A 23256-nucleotide genomic window follows, 5' to 3' on the forward strand; every position below is an offset into this window, starting at 1 on the left:
ATGAACATTTGTCTTTTATTTCTTTATACCAAGCAACTAGCTCATGGCCAAGTACTTATTAGGAACAATGTACATGCCAAATGATTTAGTTAATTTACAAGTCTGCTTTATGTTATATTACCCATGATGACCTTTCACAATTACTCCATACATAATTTCTAATGGAACTTGGTCCTAGGCTGTGATGGATCTGTCCTCCTCACATAGTGACCCCAAGCGTGATGGTGTATTTCATGAGAGCAGTTACATTGGCTTCATTTTACATATTCTTTAACTGGTAAGGTGAATCTTAATTTTATGTGATTTCAGGAGCAACCTAGAGGCAATCTATCTGTGTTCAAGGAAGCATAGGGGCTGTATAAGTCCCAATTTGGGCAGATAACTTGAAAGACACAAAATTATTTTAATACTTTTTAAATATTTAAAATAACTTTACTCATACATCTCCACTACATTCCACTGTTTTTTCCCTATGTCAATTCCTCATAGATTGTTGAACATTAAGATTGCTGAGGAAATGTGGGGAGATTTTTTTTATAGAAACATTTTAAAAAAAAGTAATCATATAATTTTAAAAATTAACCTATGAGGAGAGGTCAGTGTCCACAGGAACTCCAAACCATTCCAACAGAAAATCTTATTTTTGTAATACCTTCTCTCCAAGCCATTATACACCAAGATATTACAGTAGTCTTATAAGCTATAAATGAATTAGAGTCACTCTTCTGCTTAAAATACTCCAGTGCCTCCCTTTGTTCAATAAATAACACGAAAACTTCCTTACATATCCTTGGAGATTCTACCTGTGTTTTTGGTGCCTGGCTCAGATGCTGGTCCACATTAAGGATTTCAATCCATATCTGTCAGTTACATGGAGGAAATTATGACTCTCTCACTGACTTAGCTTCTCCCCTTGCATTGCACTAAAAAATATGCATTTTGAATTGCACTTCTTGCTAATATTTTCGATGGATATGTGATGTTTAAAGAGTTGAAGGTAACTTGCTGAATGAGACCACATGATTCTTGATTTGGAGGATGAAAACAATGATAGACTATATAAACATTTTTATGGTATTGAAATACTGCACATGGCTGATATTGTTTTCAGAGTCTGCAGACTGAGTTCAGTTAGAGGAGAAACTTTTTCATGTTGATAATTTGGGAACATTCTTCTAATGGAGAGAATTGTGTTACTGACATTGCCTCTTTTTATGTTTAAAGGACTAAAGACAAGTCCTACTTTTATCAGACTCAGAAAGAAGTGACACCCTACTAAATATTTTAAAAAGGTGTCTAACACCTTAGAAAGGATTTGAATGAATTCTTCCTGGAAATAGCATCCACAGGGAAGGGAAGAAATACATTAAACTTTAGCTTTATTGTAGCTTATTATAAGAGTGTATATGAGACTATGAATATCATTTAATATACCCTATACTATCATACATTTTAATACATTTAAATAAAATATTCTGAAATTCTGTTCTAGGGAAGTATAACACTTCTCTGACAATAAAACTGGCTAATTTTCATCCAAGCCCTATTTTTTCTTTAGCAACAATTTAAATGGCTTTTAGAAACTCACTCAAGGAGTCATACATTATTCCACCCATGATAAAAAAGAAATGTATACTGATCTCCAAGTCTCACTTTACTTCATTGCTAAGCTCCCTACCAACTAGATTTTACACTGCTATATTTGTCTACATTCCTCTGCCTTTTAATTTAGGTGGGAAATACAGTATCACACCATTTCAGACATCAGGAGATAATTATCCCTCTCTTCTCAGAACCAGCTTCTTTGAAGGAGTCAGGAATTATTTATGATAGAAACTACTGAAACAATACTAAGGAGTTTATAGGTTGCTGCAAAGGTAGCTTCCTGCCCTCTGCTTAAGGAACACAGATGGAAGAAAGGAGAAGATCTGGTCAATACAGCTCCTGAAATGCTGATTAAGCATTATGGGATTTAAGGTTTCCTGGCCAAGTCTGAGCTAAAATGTAACACTCCTGAAGAACACCATAAAGAAAGAAAAACAAAAAAAAATTTCTCTCTTTTCTTTGCTTCTCAGTCAATCTTCACACTAGGATGAGAGATATAGGGGTCATTCTTAGGCTAAGAAAAAGAAACACTGCATGGTACAGATCATATTTTCTCCATTAAATTCAGCTTTGCTTAGCAAAATATTCAAGTGTCTTAGCCGATTCAGATGGGATAATTTATAAACAGCATAAATGTATTGCTCACAGTTCTTGAGGGTAGGAAGTCCAAAATGATGGTGCTGGCAGATTTGCTGTTTGGTGTGGCTCTCTGCTTCATAGATGGCATTTTCTATGTGTTCTCACATGGTGGAAGAAGCAAGGAAGCACCCTTTAACTTCTTTTACAAGGGCACTACTCCCATTCATGAAGGCAAGTTAGTTTTAACTTATGAATTTGGGCAGGGAGTGGGGAAACCAATATTCATATCATAGCACCATGTAAAGGAAAAAGTAAAGATTCTAGTTATGGTACCTATGTATAAAAGCCATTGTGTAAGATTCAACAGGGCCAGTATCATGGCTGTGTTTTTTACTACTAATATGGAATGTCACAAACCCAAGTGCAAAGTAGAATGACATTGCTATGTTAGACTTCCTTTTGTTCTTTATACCTCTTGTCCTTAAATTTTGGTGTACATGTTGATCACATAAGCAGGTTTCAGACATCCTAATGTACAGGTTTTATTAATTTAGATTAATATCTCTAAGAACAAGGACCAGAACTCATGATTTTTTAAACCTCACCATATAATTCTAATGTACAGCCAAAGTTGATAAACATCCATGTATTAGTTTGTTTTCTGTTGCTTATAATGGAACATCCGAATCTGGGTAATTGATAAGAAACGAAATTTATTTCTTAGAGTTCTGGAAAGTGGAAAGTCCAAGGTCAAGGGATTGCATGTAGTGAGAGCCTTCTTGCCTGTGGGGACTGTCTGAAGAGTACCTGGTGGTGCAGTTGCTCATATAACAAAGATGATCTTGGCATATCCCTGGAAAAAACATTATCTCACGGTACATGTGTTTCCTCTCCTCCTACAACTTTGGCCAAGTAGAATCTATTCTTCCTTCCCTTGCCATCAGAAACTTGATGTTTGCAGGGAGCATGGAGGGATAATATCACTCAAACTTTAATTTGTATGTTGGTATTCTCTCATTTCTTCCCTGTCTACAAGTATGAATATGTGATTGGACATAACCCAAGAAATAACCTATCCCGTGAGTACTGTGAGGGTGCAGAGAGATGCATATAACCCAGTGTGGGGAAATGAGAGTCTATTCCAGGAGTTTTGTTCAAACTTGAAGGACAAAGAACTTCCTTCATGCTGGGCTTGACACTGCAAAAATGTAAGGCTACACTACTTGAGTCATCTTATCAGCAAGTAGCTTCTAGTTACATAAAGGAAAGCAGAACTGAGAGCAGGAGAGAGATCAGATCCTGGTACACTTGGGAGGACATCTGGATGACATGATAACTTAAGCTAAATAAACTCATGGGCTCTCAACATTTTTTTGTTAATTTTGTTGGCTGTTTTGCTTAAGTCAGTCTATAGTCTAGATTGCATTTGCTTACACTTTCAACCAAAAATTACCAAATGTACATACATCTTTCTAAAATATTATTTCATTATTTTTGTTACAATTCTATATGGACAATCTATGATGTACAGATTACTATGTATAGTTTGACAACAATAACTTATTTACTTTTGCTATTCTTTTCTTTTATGTGCTTTATTTCTGTAACAAGTGGTCCATTCGTCTGCCAGAATTCAGATCAGCTGTTAAATCTTTATTTTTGCTTCAATTACCAGTAAGGATCACTCCTCTCCACTTCCCTATTACCTTTTATTTATATTAATTAATTAATTATATTGTATACACCTGATAGTAAGATTAATGTATTCATCTTTTAACTTTCATGATTAGTATAGTGGGTAGTATACAGTAGAAACTTTATTAATATTATTGGATTAACTGAATTGAATTTTTCCCCAAGTTAATAAAACTTCAGGCTGGCTACTTAAACATAATTACAATTTTCACAACAAGGGCAGCAAAGTCTCAAATGTTTAACCATGCCTGAAGCTTTGTGTTCAGTTCTGGTACAGTCCTTTTGAAGGAACAGAATGGATAATAACAAGTTTAAATATTTCTATAAGAAAGCATCAGGCTGAATTATTCAAATTCGTGTATTTAAAGCAATTGAAGAAGCTTGTGATGTTATTCTGATGTTTGTTTTTAATATTGAAGAATTGTGCATCCAACTAGAAACAACACTAAAGCGTGTGGTAGAAAATATAGGGGATTAGGAGTATATGCAAGGTACATTGGGCAAATAGAAATATACACTCGGCATCTTCACATACTGTAAAAGTATCATGTTCTTTTAAAAGCTACCAAAGACAGAAGAGAAGGTTAAAGTAGAGGACTTCTAAAGTCTGTCAAATATTCTAGAATATTTAATTTAATAATAGGTGGCAAATGCAATTGACCTATAAACAGGAGACAAAGATAATGTTAAAATCATAACCATCACATAGATTTGAACCCATTTAAAAATTTTTTTCAAACATTATTGTTTCATTGACTAGTGAATGAGATCTGAATGATCACAAATATTTTCCAGCTTAAGATTTATATCTCTTCTCAAATTTCCCTTAATCTTAATTAATATTCTACATTGATGGGAAATAAATGTAAACCTGAAAATGTTATATATATACATAAATGAAAGCAAAATACTAGCATGTAAATTAAAAGGTTAAATTTCTGGGATAAAAATAAAAAACTTTTTCATTTTAATATATTAAAAATAATTCCATAATTAGTAATTGAAGGAACATTTTTCTATTATCTCTATATTTTTGTCTCCAATAGGAGGTATATTCTTTGAAAATTTTTTCATTTCTATTTTAGTAAGAGCAATACAAATGTCATTAACACTGACTGTGTTGTTTTAAAACAATGGAAAATTTTGCATTAATTTTATGAGAGAAGATAGTAAGAGACTATAATAAATCATATAAGATTTTAACCAAAGAAACTGAGAAACATATATTTTAGGAAGATTAAAATGATACATATTGTTTCAAGTAATTATTATGAAGTTTTAAATAAACATTGTAGAACAAGATTGGGTACGTTGATTTAGATTAGAGAGTTACATAATTTTTGGCTTCATTGGAAAAGATTCTCCTAATAGAGATATCTTGCAAGCAAAATGTTCATTTTAAAAGTAGATACTTGCAGTAGTTCCTTGAGGGGTTTATATACAAATGTGGTCAGAAGGAATAAATTCCTGCTTTTAGCAATTTTGTACAAGTTTCTGCACCACATATAGTTTAAGAAAGAAGTTAAAATTAGAACTTGGATGGATTTTTTTGCCTTATTCAACATTTGATCTAGAAGAGGGAGTATAGCTTGCCAATAATTCTAATCTCCCCCACATGTTGAAATATCAAGTCAACCGTGACCCATTTAAAAATCAACTTTAAAATCTCACTATTAGTGTGAATGGGTAGATGTGTCAAATAATAGACAGACACATACAGTTATAATTTGAGGCAAATAATTCAAATCATCCTTGTACAAGAATAAAATCTGAGGGAACCAATTTGACACTTTCCCCTCCACTCCTTGCTGACAACAATAATGAATTTTAAAATCTTTAAAAATAATTCACTTGCATTATTGGGCCAATATGGTGATTTGGTCTAAAAGGACAATATGTTATCATACCTCACTAGGAAAGATATAGGAAACAAACAGATCTATAATAATTATAAGAATAAGCAGTATCTTCTTTATGCCAGACTAGTAAACATTCCACACACATTAAATCCCCTGGAAAATTCATGGAATTGTTTTATTTTTTATTTTTTAATATATCTGGGGAAATGGGACTCTGTTAGTTAAAAGCAGTGATTCTCAGTCAAGGTTGATTTTGCTCCTCGGGGTACCTTTGGCAAATAAGTCTGGAGACAGTTTTGGGTGTCAAGAGTGGTGGTGGTGGTGGAGGGCTGCTACTGGCATCTAGTGGGCAGGAGCAAGAGATGCTGCTGAACATCCTACAAAGCCTTAAGACAGTCCCTATTTCAACAAAATATGATCCAGCCCAGAGTGACATCAATAGTGCTGATTTTTAAAAACTCTAGCTAAGAAATGTGTCCCTGAAACTTGTCCGGCAACCCTTAAGCTTTGCATTGAGAGTTGTTCTACTTTGTACTTCATTTCTGTCCATACAGAGAAAAGTTTTGGAGATCAGTAAAGGGTTGAAGAGACTTCAACGTAAAGCAGGCCAATATAGGAAGAAAGTATTAGTAAAGGAAGACAGTGAAAGAGACATTCTTTCATTTTATTTCATCTCACGAATTAAATAAACATATAAAATATAAAAATATTGAATTAACTAACAATACCTGGAACCTACTCTCAAAGATTTTGAAATCATTTAGTTAGGTAGATGCAAAAAAAAAAAAAAACAAAAAAGACATAAAACAGAACAGAGCAAAGTATACTCAAAGTGTAATGAGTATAAGCAAAGTGTAATAAGTGTAAATACTTAAAGTTTTAAGTAGAAAGAACACATATTTGTCTGGGAAAATCAAAGTGACCTTCTAAAGAAACTTAGATTTTTTTTATCTCTTTTTTTTTTTTTTTAATAGAGACAGGGTCTCACTGTGTTGCCCAGGATAGTGTCAAACTCTTGCCCTCAAGACATCTACCCACCTTGGGTATATACCACCCAAAGTGTTGGGATTACAGGCATGAGTCACCGTGCCCTGCCGAAATTTTTCCTTGATCTTAATGAATAGGTGAATTTGTAATAGAAAATGAAAGTGTCTATTTGGACACTTGTACTTGCTCTGTGTTTTCTTTATCTCTTCCCTCTTCAGGTCTCTCTTCCTTCCCTCTCCTCCTTTCCCATCTCCTTCTTTGCCCGTCTCTCCAGCTGTCTCTTTCCCTTTCCATTTATTTACTTTCCTTTTCTTCTTTTCTTTCTTCAACAAGCGTATATTGAATTCTTGACATGTCCTACTCCAGATAAAAATTGAAGGACATGGCCCTAAAAAGCTTTCACTCAACTGGAGCATCATAATTATTAAAAAGTAATTATAAAATAATGTTGAAAGTATCATAAAAGAGAAATAATATAGTGTGAATAATGTGCCATGGGGGGGGGGTAACAGAAAGAGGGGTTAACCAGTCTGAGAAGAAAAGAGTGAGGAATGTTTTCTGGGAGATGTAAATTTTGAATCACGTGAAAAGGGAGAAGTGGATGAGGAAAAAAAGGTAAATCAATGAAAGCCTGGAAGAAAGTAGATAAGGTTCTGTTTTAATATCCTTCCAATTCTCTTATTGAAAAGACTGCATCTATATCCTTTAGATCTTTGCTCTGAAATTCTATCTCAAGAAAGTTTTCCTGATTTCTCTGACTTAATCTCACTCTTTTGTAATTGGCCTATAGAAATACCACTGTGTTCCGCCAGGTGCAGTGGCTCACGACTGTAATCCCAGCACTTTGGGAGGTCGAGGCGGGTGGATCACAAGCTCAGGAGTTCAAGACCAGCCTGGCCAAGATGGTGAAACCCGGTATCTACTAAAAATACAAAAAATTAGCAGGGCGAGGTGGCAGGCACCTGCAATCCTAGCTACTCGGGAGGCTGAGGCAGGAGAATCGCTTGAACTCAGAGGGCAGAGGTTGCAGTGAGCTGAGATCACGCCACTGCACTCCAGCCTGGATGACAGAGTGACGCTCCGTCTCAGAAAAAAAAAAAAAAAAAAGAAAAGAAAAAAGAAATACCACTGTGTTCTCCTTTTTTACGTCTCTTGTTACAGTTTATGATTGTTCAATTAATATCTGTCTCCCCATCAGACTGTAAGAGTCGCAGTATCAGAGACTAGGTCCAATTTTTCTTACCCAGTACAGACCACAGCAGTTTCAGCAGAGTAGCTGAACAATAAATATTCATAGGAAAAAAGAGATACATAAAATAATGAGGTAAGACACAGAAGAATATTGTTGGAGTAATAAGTACTTTCTACAACATGGCAAATTTTGATTCGCAGGAGACTAATAAGACCGACTAGGAAAGGTTCTTTTTTGTCTTGCTAAAGTGCTTGAAGCCTTATTCTATAAGGAATGGGAAAACACGGAAATACTTCAACCAGCACTGGGAATTTGCAATCATATTTTCCCTTAAATAACTTATTTAAACAACAATGTAAAGGATGTAGTCAGGATGTAGGTAAAAATAGGGGATAGTTATGAAAATATTGTAGTCTAGGGCTGAAACAGTAAGTTTCTTAGTAGAACTGTGGTATAATGTTAATAAGAAAGAATCAGTTTCAGAATTTGGGCTTAGAAACAAAAGATAAATTAGAGCCAGATTATGGATAACTTTTTGCATAGCATCTAATGATACAATTCAAGTCAAGTCGGAAAACAATTTCATTTTCTTTTCCCTGAGTATCTGTTATCCTTCCCAAATGATCCTGATGCCATTGTGTATGGTGTAGATCATTATGTGTGTATGATCCTTTTGATATTTCTTCTTTTGAGATAATTTATGACAAATCTATCAATGCGTTGTTGTGCTCTAAATAAAATATATTCCTCAAGCATAAAGTCAGATCCTGTCTTTATAAATAATGTTGCAAGAAAAAGCTAACTACATGATGTATCTTCCGAGTCTTAAGCGAATTTATTGTGGTGGATCTGATTTTAAAATGGAATCATAAATTATAGGCAGCACTAAAAATTATAAGGTTTAAATGATGAGCTTTGCTGTAACTCTCATCTGAGACAAATGTTGCCATAAAATTCTAAATCAGCATTTAATGAATCGACAGAAGCTGGAGAAGATGAGTTTGTGCTAAGGTGGGAAACACTACAGACATGTAAAAATAACTTAGGTTAGAATTTAAAATCTGTGCCTCCTCCATTCAACTTTCTGGGCACTGAGAGGCTCTCAAATTGCCTCTCTCTAAGATATATAAAAGGTTCTGAGGCTGATGCTTGATCTGTGCAAGAACTAGCCTCTCATTTTTTAATGCTCCAAATGAGACAAAGAATTAGTAGCTGAAGCATCTGTTCCTGCACATGCTGAACAATGGATAAATTCTGTCTTTAGTGAAGTGGCAGTCAGAGCAGAGTGATCCGGAAATGTAAATCACCAAAAGGATTTTCCCTGGAGTGTTAATAACAGGTCAGTAATTACTCTGAAAAGGAAGGAGGCAGATAGAACTCTATCGAGAGTCCAACCCTCCCTGTTTTATACCCACTATGTTTTCTTTGGGGAAAAGTAATTTAATTTCAATGGGAAAATATATTTTCTGGCTACAATCTCTATTAAATGTTTAATTAAAGTTAATGGAAAGCCTCCATTTAAAAAGGCAATTAAACACTAGAACACTAGAAAGTGTTTTTCCCCCTTTTGATTTTTACTCTGTTGGAAACAACAGTGTAATCATTGTCCTCAATGTTAGAAAAAATTCCAAATGGAAATATATTACTTGTGTCATTTTCCAAAGCTTAGTTTATACGTGAGAAGGAAATAACTCACTTTTAAGATAATACAGAACAGAATTATTTATGACAATTTTTCATTGGGAAATAAAGAAATTATACTGGTGATCACTTAGATTATTATTCGTTTTCAATATTGTTCATATAAAGGCATTACCTAGCCAGAAAAACTTGATCTGGTTCAGATGGCAAAATATAAGCAAAAGTATTTCATCGTGGAAAGTGCTGAGCAAGCCAGACTTCAAAAGATAATGAGTATCTGGGACCTTCTTAAATATTAAATTAACACTTACCTTTTCCTTTTGACAGTGCTGGGAGAAAATCTACACATTCAGTCTTCCGGACTTCTGAGTGTATTCAGAAGTTCATAGAGATTCAATGGCCTGAATGTGTCCTTACACCTCTCAAACTGCAAGGGATATAATGGAAATAGTAACGTGCTTTCTTTTCTTTTTTTTGAGATGGAGTCTCGCTCTCTTGCCCAGGCTGGAGTGCAGTGGCATGATCTCGGCTCACTGCAACCTCCGCCTCCCGGGTTCAAGTGATTGTCCTGCCTCGGCCTCCTGAGCAGTTGGGATTACAGGTGCACACCACCAGGCTTAGCTAATTTTTGTATATTCAGTAGAGATGGAGTTTCACCACATTGGCCAGGCTGGTCTCAAACTCCTGACCTCAAATGATCAGCCCTCCTCAGCCTCCCAAAATTCTGGGATTACAGGCGTGAGCCACCTCACCTAGCAAGTGACATGCTTTCTTAAAAACTCTCTACTCCACTCTAAGAATCCATACAAAAAAGACTATGTCTGTCTTATTCATGTTTGAGTCACCAGCACCCAGTACAGTGCTTCTTACGTAGTAGAAACTCAGTAAAATATTGCTAAATGAAGAAATGTATTTTTCCCATATGTTTCATGTTTAAAAAATGGATTTTGCACAGTGACATAATATGAGTATGTGTGTGTGTGTGTGTCTGTGTTGAAAGCAATATATTCTCTATTGACTCTGTTATTCATTTTGTCTTTCCTAAAATCACAGTATGTTACTGTGATTTCCAGAAAAAAGATGGAGAAATAAATTCATGTCTGTAGTACAGACAGAAATAGTCTTACTAAAATAACTGGAGGAAAAGAGTGGCATAGGTGTTATAAGCAATCATTCTTATTTTGATTTTGGCGTTTACACTTAAGTTTAGTGCATGTGTAGTGTAGAAACAGAGGAAAAAGCAATATAGTGAAAAGAAGGTGTGAATATTGTGCTGTTCAGCTTACCATCTTTTCTTTCAGTTAGCCTATTCCTCTGTACCTTACATGCTAGAAATTGACTGGGCCACATTGCAAAATTAGGAAGTGAACTTACATTTTGCAAAAAATTTTCAAACTTCCATTTCTCTAGAATAGAGATAATTAAGTGAACTTTCTTGTCCTTCTACTCTTAAACTGGACTAAACCAAGAAACTTGTTCTGTTAGCAGAATCTTTAATTGAGGGACGTATTTTTCAATCTAGTAAGAATGTGAAAACAAGATGTAAATGACAAAAGGCAAACTCTGTGGCAGGTGGGAAAAGAGCATACAAATGAGGAAGTGAAGGAAATTGGATTACAAAGGTGGATATCCAGGCATCTAGAAGTTGAAGTAAGGAAAGTTAAAAAAGAAAGTTTGAGGAAGAAGAGGAAAAAGAGAAAATGTAAACTATAATAGAAATAGAAATACACAGACTTCATTTTTAAAGAGGCAGAATACTTTTGTTTATATTTTTAAAAAAGATAAACTCCAAAAGGAAATATATAAGAGAAACGTATGTTGTATTTTGCAAAATCTGAAATGGGAAGGTCTACTTTTAAGTCCCAATGATATTTTTTATCTTAAAGAAGAGCTCCAAAAGCAGAAAGTACTTGAGTTCTCTCTTTTCTTTATGCATCACATACAGTTTCATGTAATTCTTGTTGACATGCTTCCTAACCATATCCCACTTTTATTCGCTTTTCTGTCCCCATGATTACTATACTGCAGCAATCCTGTTCCATTATCTTCTTAATGAGCTATAGCCTTCTAACTAGACCTCTTACATTCCCTTTTAATTCTATCTAATCTAATCTAATCTTGATATAGTCACTACTAGATCTTTGTAATTATAAAATATATTAAATCACTCCTCTACTTAATGCAACAGTCTTGCCAATGCAATGCAGTGCAGCAGTCTCTGGTTGCCTGAGGTAGTACCCAGCGTCGTTTGATTCACAACCAAGAAAGTTAAGGAGCATGGACACTAAGGATGAGGTTGGAATGAAAGTTTAATAAGCAAAAGAAGAAATACTCCATATTACTTTCTTCCCCTTACTGTGCATGTGTCAGAGGATGGAATTTTCCATTGCAGGCATGTCTGGGCAAGTCTCTTGTGTAGCTTTTCTCATCTGTGTGACTGTGGGCATGTCTTTGGCAAGCCCCCCAACCCCCACCCCCACCCCTCACTCAAGTTCCCAGCAGGCTATTCTTTTGTTTGAAAGAATTCAACTGAGGACTCACACTAACTGCCTGCCTGACCGGTTTCTTCCTTTCTCCACTCTCAACAATTTGATGATTTTCTATAACACTAAAAGGAAGTCAAAACTCTTCAACTTGGCTTACAAAGCTTCATGGATTGCAAATTTTTTAAATATTCATGTTACTCCCCTGTAAGAGTATGATATTTCTGTTCTTACCATGCCTTCCTGGAGAGGAAGTATTCTTACTTAAGCCTTTGCCTTTGCTAGGCTTACACATTCATATTTTATTGGATAAAGAAGTCACAGGCCACCTTTAGGCATGTAAGCACACATGATATGCAAGAAGAAAGTATAGCATCTACCACCGTCTCTTCATTCAATCCAGTCCCAGTCCACTCATATGAAAGCCTAAATACCAAAAGATCTATAGTATCCATATTCATAAGATTCAGGGAACATAAATTAATGCTGCTTTGGGATGGACATTGCAACGTGCACCTTAGGACAAAAGTCTACTATTCTCTTTGCTTTTATAGAGGCTTTGTTCTGTGGAGAGCTTCAGTACACTACTGGTCACAATGACAGCATAGGTGATGTCAGTGGAGTGTACAGGCCATATTTAACAGGCCAAGAGAGAAAATATCAAGTTCAGAAACAAAGTATTAGTATGCACACGGGCATTAGCAGCCCAGGCTTCTCACACACCTTGGATTGTTGAAACAGATTAGGAGAAAAATGACAAAAGGACATAACATCTGACATCACTATTTAAGAGTGGAAAAACACTGATAAATTCTCTGAAGTGTGTGATTTTTTTTTTATATGAAGGGACCCAAATCACAGAAAAATTATTTGTTACAATAAGTGAGACTAAATTATTTACCATGAAATGGGTAATAATATAAACCTTTAAACCCTACCTGTTTGAATATATATCATGACTTCTACTAACTGTAACTTCACCTTAATCAGGTCAGATCAGGTGTTTACTAAATTTCAACAGCAGAATAATTTTATTTTGCATTTTTGCAATGTGGTAAAAGTTATATTAAATTTTACTTTAGCATTGAAAATAAATGGGCTGCTCTGATTATTTTACACAAGAGTCTTAAGTTTAACAGACTCTTTTAAGTAAATCTGAATCAGAATGTTCATAAGTGCTTGTGAATTGAAGCTTCAAGTTGCTTAATCTAAATCACAGCATGAGTAATTGCAATAAATCCTCCTCACATAGCTAACAGTCCACCAGAGGCCAGATCTGTGACAATCTTGTTCTCTAGGCTGGAATTGTGAATAGAACATTAAAAAAGATAGTGCATTTGTGAACTTAAAGTGGTACTGTTTCTGTCTAGGTTATCTTCAACTTCAGAATATTTATTCCATCAAATAAAATACATATAATAATTTTTCTTTAATAATAATAATAGGTTAGTAGTAAAGCATTTAAAAAAAATTAGCATAGTTTATTTAAGTTGCCATAAATGTTTAAATCAATATCCATACTTAATTTTTGATTCAGGAACTAAAATATTTAATTAGACTAGCTAAATTAAATATGTCATGAATTGAAGTTAAGAACTAAAGATTTACATAAATGTCATTGTCATTTTCTGAAGTGTTTCAAGTAAATTATAGGAAGCAGTTTGGGATGTTAACATTGATTTACAGACTAGTTTTATCATAGAGCAAACATGAATATTACAAACCTCATAAAAATCATTAAATATGTATGAATTCTTGCATTTTGGACATACATTGTATGAGTACTGTGTGCCAAATACTGCATTTGCAAGGTGTTGGTAGATTAAAAGATAAAATAATTTTGTTTCAAAGCTTTGCTTTCTTTTATTTTGAGTGGGCTGTACCCATTGCAGAGGATCTGAACGGATCTATGACATGTCTGAATCTGAACTGTTTCCATTCCAAAGAAGAGGTTTACTGTAGCATACATGTACTGAGATATAGAAAAAAGGGGAATAAGTTATAGTTTCAAATTTTTTAAAGTCATTGTTAGTGCAAATTTAACCAAATCACATAGTAATGTTAAACACATCTATTATGAATATCACATTCTAATCATCGGTTCTAACTATGGTTAAAATTTTTATATACAATTGGTCTCCTGTATTTGCAAAATCCTTGGATTCAGCCAACATAGCACCAAAAATCTATTTAGACCTACAATGGCTGCATCTGTACTGAATGTGTACGGATTTATTTTCTTATCATTTCCTAAAGAATACAATAAAACAACTATTTATATAGCATTTACATTGTGTTTGGTATTATAAGTAATCTAGAGATGATTTAGAGTATTTGGGAGAGTGTGCTTAGGTAATATGCAAATACTATGCCATTTCACACAAGGGATGTGAGCGTCCCTGGATTTTGGTGTCTTTGGGAGAGTAGGGGTTGTCCTGGAACCACTCACCAGAGGTACTAAGGCACAACTGTATAGACAAAGAGAAATATTTATTTTGCTACACATAAGCATTGAATATGACAATTGTCAACTAAAAAATAATGAATGAAAGCTATACATTTAGGAAGGAGACTTTATATCTTATGAAAGATTACATCCTGCAGGCTTACCATTCTGACAGGCTGGGAAGCAGAGCCTCTGGCTCAAAACTGAAAGGCAGCCACTTTAAAGGTGGGGAGGGTGGAAGAGAGATTTATGCTGAAAAAGTTGGCCAAGCATACATACTCAACAGGGTATAGAAAGAGCTATGAATATTCATGAATGGGGTCCTACTGCATGCATACTGAATAAACATACATGTTATACATGACCCATATTCACTTTGGGGTGGAGACTTAACATTAAAATATATGACAATTGGGCCCTATACATCAAAAGGTGAAGCAGAGACAGGAAGACATGCGAGTGCGTAGCCTCTGTAAATTGGCCAGAACCACTCATGATCAGTCATCTTATCAGGAGAAATATACTGAAACCAATATCTTGTCCAGTCAATGCTGTAGTTATGGCTTGTGGAACAGGAGGGTGAGAATCAGCATCTGGTGGTAGTTGAGCTACAATTTTTTAAACATTTATTATCTTAAGGCCAGTGCTTATTTAGCTGCTAGAGAAAAAAAGAAAAAACAAAAACGTTGTGGTAGTTAGAACATAGTTTATTCTTTTTTTTTTTTTTTGAGACAAAGTTTCATTCTTGTTGCCCAGGCTGGAGTGCAATAGCATGATCTCAACTTACTGCAACCTCCGCCTCCCAGGTTCAAGCAATTCTTCTGCCTCAGCCTCCCTAGTAGCTGGGATTACAGGCGGCCATCACCATGCCCAACTAGTTTTTCGTATTTTTAGTAGAGACGGGGTTTCACTACATTAGCCAGGCTGGTCTCAAACTCCTGACCTCAGGTGATCCACCAGCCTCAGCCTCCCAAAGTGCTGGGATTACAGGCATGAGCCAACGCGCCTGGTTCCAACACAGTTTATTCTTTAAGTGCAGGAGTACATGACTTAAGCTTTGCCTGGCATGGCCTTAGGTCTTCTTTATCGTTTGGTATCTCATTTCCACAGAGTCCATTCTGTCCATCTTATGATCTCTGTTTTAACATTAGTGCTGGTTAGTTGTGTTTAAACAGTGAAAGGGAGTGAGCATCATAAGGCGTGTCTGACCTCCCATCCCACCATGGCCAGGAATTCAGTTTTTAAGGTTCCTCTGGGGTCCCCTTGGCTAAAAGGGGGTCTGTTACGTTGGTTGATGGCATTAAATTTTATTTTTAGTTCTCAAAATCTAGTGGTAAAATTATATATTTTAGAGTTTCTATACAAACCTTCTCTCTTCTTCTAATGACAGACATTTCTTTTTAATTTTATATATTCCAAAGCCATATGCTCCACGCCTGGTGGTGATGGTCAGATATCAATTAGCATTAACAATCTGAAGAAGCCCCATACATCTAATTCTATATTAACCCACAATCTTTTCTGCTTTTACAAAATTTTATCAGTCTTTGCTTTGATTGTGTTAGATATTGTCAAACAACTTGTTACCTGCATTTAATGTTCTTTTTTTTTTTTTTTTTGAGACGGACTCTCGCTCTGTCACCCAGGCTGGAGTGCAGTGGTGCAATCTCGGCTCACTGCAAGCTCCGCCTCCCGGGTTCACACATTTAATGTTCTTATGGTTGACTACGATGGATTCCATCCTATTCTTCCCAGCTTTAGGATGAGAATTGAGTTTTATTCTCCGTTACTCTTCAACAGACTGAATGCATGTGTTCCCTCAAAATTCCTATGTTGAAATCTAATTCCCATTGGGATGGTACTTGAAGGTGGAGACTTTAAGAGGTGATAAGCCATAGCAGTTGAGCCCTTATGAATGGAATTAGTGCTCTTATAAAAGAGACCTCAGTGAGCCTCCTTCCCCCTTCAGCTATGTGAAGATACAACTAAAATATGTCCATCTATTTGCCAGGTAGCAGGTCTTTACCAGACACTGAATCTACCAGTGTCTTGATTTTAGACTTCCTTAGACTTCTAGAAATATAAGAAATAGATGTTTCTTGTGTATAAGCCACTCAGTCTATGGGATTCTGTTACAGCAGCCAGAAAGGACTAAGACTTTTCTCTCTCTCTCTCTCTCTCTCTCTGTGTGTGTGTGTGTGTGCCCTCTCACTGTATTCATGATTCTTCATAATACCCAGGTTATAACAGATACCATTCTTTATACAAAGATTCATCAGCCCAGGGCTGAGGAAGTAGATTTATAGTCCTAATATGTTACCAAATAATTTCCTAAAAATAATTTTCCTAAAAATGTACTGCCCTGCAAGAACAGAATCCACATATATTTCTCTTAAAATGAGAATGGAAGAGGAATAAAATGAAGAGCTTTATGCTTCTCTGATCTCAATGTTAAGTTAGGTTCATACCTTGAAGAAACTTCACTGCCTTGCAAATTTTCACAAGTTTGTCCTTGTCTATAAAGGGCTACAAACAACTCTTTATAACATCTTAGCAGTGCCAGGCACTCAGAAGAAAACCCTGTATCAGCCTGAAGTGTCAACATACGATGCTGTGGTTTCCAAGACGCTTTTAAACTGTACTATGGTATATAATGCGCATCCCTGAGCTGTTTGTGAAGAATATTTCTACAAAGTTAACCTCTAGGAAATCTCATCTGCTCTGCCCATGTTTCTTCATGAGGGTCTGTCATTAAAGATTCTAATATATCCATTGGCTTTATGCTCGTGAAACATGAAATTGAAAAATAAAAGAGGGTGAATCAATAATTCAACAACATAATTTGGCAGTATTTTTTAATTTTGTGGTGTGTAGAGGACAAATTGTATTCTTTAAAGTATATGCATTCGATATGGAAAGCTAACTGCTCTCATACTTCTAGCCATACCCATTCTGAAGTTGTAAATTGGGAAGTGCAATGACATTCACTATCACTGGACAGAAGATACTATGAGGAGGTCAGAGAATATAGCTTTTGGCAAACAAGACTGCAGACGCTAAGAATGGAAGTGTGCAAGTTCTGTACAAACCCCTTAGCTCAAGACATCATGTAAATCATGAAGACCAATAAGCAAGATGCATCAATTTACAAGTCAGATACTAATATTATATATTTCCTCTGGGTAAAGAAACACTCAAAAGATTTAAGGGTTTCTTTTTAAACTGCAATTTGCTCTGAGCATCCATGTAGCCCTGACAAAAGAAAAACAATGCAACAAAATAAACACAAGACAAAAAAAAAAAAAAGCATAGAATAACTTCAGTCTGATACAGTAGAAAGAAAAAGTAAAAAATTTTTTTTTGGTAAACTTTTCTAAAAATACCACATGACAATATAATTCAATTAAATTGTATAATTTCTTATCTGAATAATAATTTGTGTCATTTAATTGATAGACATGTCTAAACTTGGGAAGTAATTAATTTTGCTATTAGTGTTTTTTTAGATGTTGAGGAAAAGAGATTTTTAAATATTTGAATTTGTACAAAAATGCATTATTCCAGCTGTCAGATAATTTCACCCCCAAAATGGTGAGCTCCAGGCTACTGTTATAGAACCTGCATTGTCACGTTCTCTGTGGCATTTTGTTCATGCCTTAATCAGTATTTATAACCTTGCTATGTGACAAAACTTGAAGTTATTATATTACGTGAAACCTGTCCCAGAGCTCAAACTTAAGATAAGGCACAATAAAAAATATAATATGTGAGAATTAGTCTATTCAAAAAAGAAATGCAAAAGAGACACTTGGGGATAAATGAGATAAAGGGAGAATTATAAAGCATGCAGACTTTAGATACCTGCTATGAGAAACCTGCCTGCCTGTCCCAAATTTTTCAGGAGATTTTCAAATCCTACTGCTCTCTTTCAGGTAGATGACCCACAACCAATTTTATTTTGAATCTGAGCCCCTCATATTACCTTCCCACACCCAACCCAACATCCTCCTCCAGTGGTTTACACTGTCTCTGTAGATGGCAACTAAGCCTCCAATTGCTCAGGACCAAAATTTTAGAATCATCCATGAGCCTCTCCCTCTCTCGTACTTCACATTTCTTTTCACCCCTTGCAAATTCTTTCAGCTCTACCTTAAAAATATATCAACACAGAGGCAGAACCTAAACACTCTTCATGATCTCCCTCCTACCACCCTGGTCTGAGACACCATCGCAAGTTATTGGGAACTAGGGGAGGGGGGTAGCCTCTCAACTCATTTCTTTCCCTTTGGCCCTAAACTCTCCTTTCTCCATGTTCCCCGCTTCAGACTGTACTCAACAGAGTAGTAAAAATGATTGTGTGATAGCTTGAGTCAAATATGTCACTCCATGACAGAAACAGCCAATGGCTCTCCACCCTAGTCTGAGTGAAAACCAGTCTTAAAGATGAGCTGTGAGATTTGAACTCCACCCTCCAGACCTGCAGTGTCACTATCTCGAGGAAACCATTTCTTTGTCTGTTGCTATCATTTATTCTTCTACAGGCACACTGATCACTTGTATGCTACTCATCATTCCTTCTTTCTGGAATGCTTCCCCAATATCTGTGTGGGTCGCTGCCTCTGCCACTTCCAGCCTTTGCTTGGATGTCACCGTCTCCTTGATTTATCCTCTGACCACTGTAGTTAACATTTTAACCCTGCTTCTAACCTAGTCCTCCCAACCCTCATTCTTGATTCATTTTTTTTTCTATCTTAAGCATTCCATTAAGCATAAACATTGATTTCATATTTTTCATGAAGATTCCAGGTAATGTTTAGTAGGAATTATTGCTAAAAATCAATCCTTTGGGCAAATAACCTCTTTCTTCCTCTTCAGCTCTTATTCTTTGACCAAGTGCTTTACATACTGTATAATTTACTTGTTATTTCATTTTTATACCTCCTTTTTCTAGAACTTAAGTTTCATGAGAGGAGGATTTTTGCTTCTTTTATTAGCATCCATATGGTGAACATTTAGAGGTGTACTTGGAACCTAATATTGCTCAATAATAAGTAGCTGAATATACTTTGGAGTTTATTCTTTTAATGAATAATAATGGCTTTCATTTATCCCTTCCCTTTAGTATTTAATAGGCTTATAGATGCCAGGTTTTGTAGAATGAAAGGGAAAATGTAAAGGATTTCTATAGATCGCAACATGTCTTTCTTCCTTCTCTATCCCCAAACCCCACGATATGAGGATTTTAACTATTGAGGTTCATTTTTGTAGTTTATATACTTAGCATGGGCCCTTGGCTAATGGGGCTTTCAATAAATATTTTGATATGGATGAATGCATCATAAATATAATTTCTGTAAAATAAATAGCTTGCCTTAGAAGTGTTCCTCAATCTTGGTGTTATTATCATTTTAAGGCACATTCTGGGTTACACGCTAGATGCCAGTAGTACTCATCACAACCCTTCAATAGTGACAACCAAAAATGTCTTCAGGTATTGCCAAATGTATTCTGGGGGCAAAATCACTCCAGGTAGGAACTTCTGCTCTAGAAGATGCTAACATTTTATAAAATGAAGCTATGAACTTCTCATCTACTACCCTAATGGATGATCCAGGCTTCTTATTCTCTCTCTTGCTTTCTTGATTTCAGCCACCAAAGATTTGCTGTCATCCACACAGAAGAATAAAAAGATGAAATATCGGTGAGTTGATCTATGTTGCTCTGATTGAAAGTTAATGATACAGTCTTAATGTTTCTGTGCTTGTTCCTGTTTTATCATCTCTGCCATCAACTCACTATTAAAGATTTTGTTTCCTTATTATATGTGCAAAGGTAATATATAAACTACCAATGTAATGAGGTGAACAGGTTTGCAGGTTGAAATATTGAACCGTTTTATGTATGCAAAAGCCAGTGAAAATAAACACTTAGCTTTTTCTGACATTATCTGGTTCTCAAGAGACTCTTGACAAACAGGGAATTGCTAAGAAAACACAGCAAAAGCACAAATATTTGGTGTTTATATCATATCTTCACATTGGTGAAATAAAATTTAGTACAATGTCTCTGTCAGGACATGTTATATCCATTGAATAAAATATTGCATATAGATAAAAAAAAAAAAAAACTCTTTTCATCAACTACTATGTTTTTCTTTTACAAAGTTCCAAACAATTAGCAAAAAACTGAAACTACTTCATCAGTGAAATTCAGGCTCTGGAGAACATCAGTGAAGTGACTCTGCCAACAATTCAATGTAATATTTCTCTATTATTTCACAGGGAAATTGGAATGTTGCTGAAACACTTTAGTTAAGTACATTCTGGCAATGGAAAACATAGCACAACTCTCAAGTCAATCATCAATGTGATTGACATACAAAGCAGTAAGATTTCTACCCTCATGCCCCCTCTTTACCTTATTTCTCTCTCTCTCTACTACCCATACCATACGCAGAGCAATCCCTAGTCAAAACTGTAAAATAAATCAACTGGGGGGTGACTAATGCTGTTTTCATTTGTAATTTGTCCTCTACATCCATCAGGATAGACGAGCAACTCCCACAGACTTAGAAGTTTGAAACAACAAAAGCTTATTTATCTCATGCTAAACATCCTGAGTCAGCAGGAGAGTTTGACTTGGAGACCTAAAGTGATGGCATCCTCACAATCTGGAACATTGGTAAAAGGAACAGAGTATGCTAAATTGTGGGTTAATACTTAAAGGCTCACATTTCGTTGGCCAAATTGTATCACATAATTGCGTCTCACTTAAAGAGGAGTAAGGTTGAGTAATCCTGCCATGTGCCTACCCCATAGGGAGAGAATCAGAAACAGGTGAAATAGCAATAATGGCCACCTCAGGCCTCCTTTATTTTTCAGAAATGTTCTGCTTTATTGTCATAACTCTGGTCATTTAAATAGTTCATATGTGATCTTTTTTTTTCTACTACCAAAATCCCTATAATGATAGACAAAAATGCAACTGATTGTATAATTTCAAAGAGGAAGAGCTTTGCTTGTTCCTAGCACAGATATGTTTTAGTCATCTTTGTATCCTCAATACCAAGAACAATACCTAAAATGAAAGTTGGAGGCACTCCATAATACTTGTTAAAAAATGAATAGTTTTTTTAAAGTAGTGAATTAACATGACCTCTGAACTTTCATACAAAAACAACAATGAAATAATTACTTTCAATTCAAATAGAAAGTGAAAAGTACACACAGTAAAAATAATATGTCAGTGTTGGAAATGGGTTTCTGACATCGGTAAGAATCCACACCAAGGCAATGATCACTCAGCAAGGCTAGTTTTCTTTCTGCAGAAAGGGTACAACTCACCAACCGTCTCACCACGAGAGCACACCAAACAAAGGAGACAGGGACATTTATAACCTACATAACCAGATGCAATTGCCCTATGGCTGTGTCCTATTTCAATTGGTCAGAACGGGACCTCACATTCTAAGCTTGACCCAATTGGTTAACAGCTTGGAACTTTCCCAAATAGGCAAAGGAGAAAGAGGACAAAGAAAAGAGGAAGCTAGTCATGAGATGGCCAGGGGGGCTTCCAAATAAGGAATGGCATGCACTATGGTTGGGGGCTTGTTTAGTCCTGTCCAGGTGTGCCAGGGGAAGTTAGAACAGCTGCATTAGAACATATAGATATAGATATACATAGAGCAAGGAAATGACAAGCTCTTTATGGTTTCAAGAAACTTTGAAGAAGAACTTCTCTATTTCTCACAGTCAGATAACTTTCTGTTATTATTGATTTTATCCTAATCGTATTGAAATTTTGATGTTCCCATAATCCTGCTTCCAGCCTTTTTCTCTTAGTGTACATGCTAACCCCTGGTAATAAGGTAGAATCATGAGAGCAGAAACAACATTTACATTTTGTTTTTCTACTATAATGAAGCCAACATCTTCATCAGGACTCATCACACAATAGATAATGCATTGAATGAATCTCCACCATTAAGACTGAAGATATTCTCCATAAGATTATAATTCCCAATTCTTACATTCAGTCCAAATCTCTCTCTTAATCTTCAACTGTGTGTGTGTGTGTGTGTGTGTGTATATATATACATATACCTATTCTTTATATTCTATGGATATCTCAAACTACACAAGTCCAAACTGGATGCATTAGCTCTACTTCCTTCCAAACCTGATCTTCTAGCCCACTATTCAATGAAAAACACTATCAGTTACCTAAATCAGAAATCTGAGTAGTATTTTTGACTATTTTCTCACTCTTACAATCCATAGCCAACCAATCAGTAAGTATGGTCAAATCTACCTCTCCCCAATCTTTTAAATATTACTTTCTTTTCTCCAAATTCCTTGACAATGACCTACATTAAGCCACTATTACTTCTTATGGAATTAATGGAACATTCTTTTGACTTTCCTCTAGCCCCTTTGTAATTTTTTCTCCAAGTGATACATGCAAATCTGATTCTACCATTTTCCTGTTTAAAGTAATAAAATAGGATATTTTTGTCTCCAGTAAAAAAAATCTAACACAAAATATATTTTTGCTTAATATTTTTAAATAATAATTATTTTTTCTCTGTTTTCCTTTTTAGTCTTACCTCTAAACATCAGCAGATATGGCACCAGATTAAAACATTGGTATTTAACAATGGGGATTATATGAATCTTTGATAGTTTGAGTGACATTAAAAAAAGAACTTTTAGCAAACACACACACACACACATACACACACACACACATATATATATATATATATATATA

This window comes from Hylobates moloch, unplaced genomic scaffold (assembly GCF_009828535.3).
Source record: "Hylobates moloch isolate HMO894 unplaced genomic scaffold, HMol_V3 SCAFFOLD_17, whole genome shotgun sequence".
In the NCBI taxonomy this organism is placed as follows: Eukaryota; Metazoa; Chordata; class Mammalia; order Primates; family Hylobatidae; genus Hylobates; species Hylobates moloch.